Source organism: Coenobita brevimanus, chromosome 6, assembly GCF_032717465.1.
Source record: "Coenobita brevimanus isolate Jiangsu-jjx chromosome 6, ASM3271746v2, whole genome shotgun sequence".
NCBI lineage: Eukaryota > Metazoa > Arthropoda > Malacostraca > Decapoda > Coenobitidae > Coenobita > Coenobita brevimanus.
The window spans coordinates 2,853,165-2,858,673 of NC_136959.1; the positions used below are offsets into that span (position 1 = coordinate 2,853,165).

General features: G+C 45.2%; 1 pseudogene; it reads left to right on the forward strand.

The window, feature by feature from the left end:
• Positions 1–874: 874 nt before the first annotated feature.
• On the forward strand, positions 875–992 carry LOC145402958 (5S ribosomal RNA; annotated as a pseudogene).
• The last annotated feature ends 4,517 nt before the right edge of the window (positions 993–5,509 follow it).

The following is a 5,509-nucleotide window of genomic DNA, read 5'->3' on the forward strand; positions in this document are numbered from 1 at the left end:
CCGGTCCTTGGTCGTCATCGTTTGGTCAGTCCTTGTCCAAGGGTTATTGTTTGTTTTTTAGTTAGTTGTTTTCCGGGGAGGGGCACTAACCCTCCGCCAACCCTTTTAGTCGCCTTTTACGACAAGCAGGGATACTGGGGGAGTATTCTTGAAAACCCCCCTACCCCCAGTACCTTAAAAAAAAAAAAAAAAAAAAGACACAAGCTAAACACAAGAAAAATAATTAACTAGAAAAATAAATTGACAGGAGGAGTGCCGATGCAAAGGCAATACTCCTCACCTATCAACTGAACTGAACTGAACTGACTGAGGACTAAAAATTGTAGTTGTATGAGGTGGGAATGAAACTCCTTGGTCATTAGTCAAATCTATCCTCCGACGTGACAATACCTGGCCGTCAACTAAAGCTGAAATGTAGTTATAGTTCTTCACAGGTAACCAGTGAAGACTCATTCCTACCTCACAGCTGAAGCTCTTCCAATGTCATGCAATTACAGCAGAATTCATGCAGTGTGAGTGGCCCAGTTCCCTCAGGTGGAAGCAAATCGACTTTAAACACCAGTTACAAGGTTTGATATTAAAATATTTGACGTGAAAATCAGATCGAGTTTTAATAACAGCAAAAAATAAATGTTACCCATTCCCAGTTACTTCAGGACAGATATATTATTTCCTCTCTTAGTTTACCGTGTTGCTAATCGCGGACTTACCTAATAATCACGAGAGATTAGGAAAAATAATAGATTCAGCTTCACTGCTGCTTTTAAAGCCAATAGTCACTGCCAGTCGTTTGTAAAATTCACTGATAATGGAAAAATTTTAAATGATCGTAAACAAATACATTACTCGAATATAGTTTTTATATAATTACACAGGGTATGCCATGCCACGTTGAGTACACCGCTTCCTGTCCGATCAGCGAAGTTAAGCAACGTTGGGTCTGGTTAGTACTTTGATGGGTGACCGCCTGGGAACACCAGATGCTGTTGGCATCCCTACGTGTCAAGTGGGGTTGGTGGAGGATTAGTGTCCCTCCCTGTAAAACAATTAACTCTGAGCCCTTGACCACCCCGTTTGGGATACATGGCGTCTGGTAATGGATGGATGGATGATAATCTGTGAGGTAAAATTGTTTGCAAGTTATTTTTAAGACTGTCGGCAGTGCTCATAATTTCCGTTTTGTGACACTAATGTGGTAAATAGGTAGTTATCAGCAGCCCGTCCACTTTGGTGAGTAAAATAATAATGTAGGCTACAGTAAGGAATGCCTGTTATATTAGTGATTATTTGAAAAATAATGATATACAAACCTTCCTATCAATAGTGTACATTTAAAGGGGGCGTATTATGCCTGGTCGGCTTTTAGTATGACTGTGGTCTGTGTTTGGCTCTTTATAGCCACAAGAAAATGCCATCGGCCTCAGTTGTTGTGTCGTCTGCAAGGTGGTGAGACGGTTGCTTCATCTCACGCGTAAGTCTTAAGCATATTACTTGTTTTCTGCCCAGAACTTCATTGTTTCAGTCGACAAATAAGTGTTTTGTTACTACAGCGTTTGTTTTAAATTTCATTTTGGCAAAATGCCGAGGATAAAGTTGTCTTTCGGTGAGGAAGACATACCCTGTTATGGTTACCCCCATGTTATGGTCAAGTTTAATGATAGGTGGTATTTGACACTACTTGATACTGGCTGTCCATTCAGTGTGTTGCCCATTTCATTTGCAAAAGAATGCCGTTTGTATTGTGAAAGTAAATTAAAGCCAGTACCTGAATGGGACTCCTAGGAGTGGGTACTTGGTGGCCTGGGCAACACAGAGGTGGTGGTGGAGACCGAGAATGAGGAAGAAAACATGACTATTTTTCCTTACCTTGTTATAAGTGACGACAATACTGATGCCCCATTACTGGGTATGGATACACTGATAAATTATAAGTGTCAGCTAATCAACTATCCGGAGCCTGATAGTATGCATGTACTTTTTGAGCATGCTTTGTCATTACCAAAATTGGCTTTGGTAAAAACTACTATGTTTAGCATGAATGGAGTTGAGGTGGACGGACTGTTAGATACTGGTACTGCCGGAGTAGAAATGCTGCCACATGATGCCAAAAAGTGTGGTATCAAACTCAGACGGTTGGAAACCCCCCTCCTTCAGTCGGCAATGTGGGGTTATATTAAAATATATAAGGAAAGTGTTGGTTCAGTTCCTGTTAGGCTTGGCGATCATACCAGTATGTGTTATGTTCAGGTGGTAAAAGACATTGGGTATTCAATCTTTGGGTTAAGTGTAATTCTGAATTATGCCGGGGTCTCGGTTACCGAGGAAGGTGTGATCTTGTCAAAATATAGAGTATTACGTGATGAGGATGAGGAATCTTGAATAAGTTTGGTGTTTTGTGTGTGTGTGTGTGTGTGTGTGTGTGTGTGTGTGTGTGTGTTTGGTCTTGACCTCTTTTGAGTTCATTTTTGTTTTCAGTGCTCCTTAAGGACTGTATTGTTTAATTCGTTTTTCTCAATGCTGTTCTGTAATTGTCTCTGGTTATTTTTGCTATTTTATTGTGTCAGCTTCTCTTACTTGTATACATTAAAGGACTTATATTATTGTTCTTTTATATTCACTTTACACAACTTGGGTTTTATTTAACCCTGACCCATTCCTTATGATAATGACTCACCAGGCACAGCATCTATTTATAATCATTATGAACAACAATTGGTCCACCCTGCAGCCTTGTTTCTACTTGGCCAAGCACCATGGCGTGCCACAGAGCACTCTTCTGATAGACAGAATTGCTCGGCAAGCAAGTTTTTCCGCCCACCGGGCGAAGAGAGCATAAGAATGGGGTGGATTGGTCGGCACCCTTCCCTATTTGTAAACAAAGAAGATGGCGACCACTTCAGCTCCGTACTACAAGTGCTCCAACTGTGGCCTTTTTTCTCTCCTATGAGGAGGTTGAACTTCATCAAATTCATTGTGCTAAGTAATGAAACTGAAATGCCCACCATGACGAGACACCACAGGGACATTGCGACACCCCTGGACCACGGAGAGGCTCTGAGGGCGCGCACAATACCCAGGCAGTATGGGCCTATGTCCCCTATTACCTTGCGCCCCTTTTCCCCTCAACAGACCTGACGAGAATTACACAGTGCTGGTGCACTACTCTCCAGCTGGACCAGGCTTCTCCAGGTTCGGGGTGGGGCTGATATCTTTGTCCAAGACAGCACCCGAGAGACGGCAACTATCCGCACTAGGCAAGAGATGACCACTAGCTTCTCTAGCTGCATCCCCTCCTGCAAGAAACCAGGGACAGCCACTAGCCGCTCTAGGGGAGAGACGGTCACCCCCCAATCTCCTTCTGTAGCTGCCTTTGGGAGTTGGACCTTGGTGACAACCACTAGCCGCACCAGCAGGCAGGTGATGGCCACTAGCTGCACTTTGTCTGCCTTCTCCTCTCCTCAGTACCTCGATGACGGCTACTAGCTCCACCTGTGAGCGAGTGACGGGCACTAGCCACACCCAGCCCACAGTCCACTTGGGGAATGAGGCCCTGGCGACGGCCACTAGCCACATCAGGGGACAAGTGACAGCCAGTAGCTCCACCTCACCCAATTGGTCTCTGGTGACGGCCACCAGCCGCATCTCACCCTTAGTCCTGCCCGAAAGTCGGGCCCCGGTGACAGCCATTAGCCGCACCGGCAGGAGAGGGACGGCCACTAGCTGCCCTACCCCTGCTGCCCTCGGGACCTCAGCAACGGCCACCAGCCATGCCAGGGAGAGCACAGGCACTGCCTGTCTCTACCCCCCTGTGACTTCCCCTCCGGAGGACGTCTCTTGCTTAGCCCACCTTTCTTGCGGCCAAGTGGGATGCCCCTCCCTTTCTACTCACAGAGGTAGTCCCCAGGAGCTATGCCTGGAGGAGGTCTGGCAAGGCCCCATCGTGACCCCCGGGGTTATAGCAGTACAGCCGACAACCAGGCGAGACCACCCGCTTTCGAACTTCCAGAGGAGAGGACATGGCAGACCACTCCTGACAGCGACCCGACCTGAGAGAGACTGCAGTCCTCGGACTCACAGAGGCGCCCCCAGAACCCCAGGGCGTGACCTCCCCAGCCCCATTGCACGACGACCTCCTCCCCAGAGTGGGCGCAGACAAGCTTGCCTACTGTCCCTATTCGGTCCCAGTCCTTAGGCTGATCTCCCCACCGAGGCCCCACTAGGAATGGGCCCCTCACCACACCACCCAGCAACCCATCCCAGACGACACAGTCACTGACAATAGTCCTGTGCCCTCAAAGGGAAGGCACACCTGATGGGACCCCTCCCACACCTGGCAGACACCTATAAACAGCCTGGGGTCTCGACAGCCCTGACAGAGTCCTCCAGTCCAGACAGTGCATTTGTACATGTATAGTGTATTGTGTCTAATTTGTATTTACATTGTATTTAGTGCTGTGTGAATTTGAGATAATATAAGTGTAAGGTTGGTTGCCCCGAGTTTTTATGCCCTGTTCCTCTCACAGTGTATTCTAGTTCCGGTCTCGAAAGAGAACCCCGGCTCAGTTGCAAGTGTCTTTAGGATGAGAAATCAACCTAAAAACACCTAACATAACAGAAACATTAAAGATTCCTTGGGTATAGTGACTAGTTTATTGGTTTGTTTGTAAAACCGTTATGAATGGGTTAGTGACGAAGCACCTGTGGCCAAGCTGAGATGAAGTATGAGGCCTCCCATCATCATCACGCATACAGAAATGTTTAATGTGTTAAACTGGAGTTTTATTCACACTTAAGCATACACACTTTATCAGATAAACTTCTTCGGTCAGTGCTTGTGCAGCATCCTCTGCCATCTTGAATGTTTTGGTTGGTCAGCTGACCTGTGTGTACTTGGCCAAGCTTTTTTTTTTTTTGCTGATCTGTAGCGCGTGATATTGCCCAAGTAGACACAAAGCAGGACTGACCCCTGATATACCCTGATGGTAACCTCTGACTCCTCGCTGTTCTTGCCTCTAACACTTCCCTTGTCACCTATGCAGAAATTGTTTTGTTCAGCATTCCTTAAAGAACTGTCTGGATTATTTTGGTTTTCTAGGTGCTGTTCCTTAAAGGACTGTCTTGTTTATTTTGTTTTTCTCAGTGTTGTTCCCTAAAGGACTGTCTTATTTATTTTGTTTTCTCAGTGCTGTTCCTTAAAGGACTGTTTAGTTTTTTCTCAATGCTATTATTTAAAGGACAGTCTTGTTTATTTTGTTTTTTTCAGTACCATTCTTTAAAGGACTGATATTTTTTTGTTGGATTACAGTGTGTGATTTTCTAACTTGTACAGTATTCTGGAAAGGACATTGATTATTTTTCTTTTGTATTAACTTACACTAATTGGGTTATATTTAAGTTTGACCCCTTATAAAACTTTGACTTATTAGCCACAGCTTCCGTTTATAACTATTATGAACATAAGTTGCCTCAGTTCTGACCCTGATCTTCATCTTAAACTTGTTATTGTTTG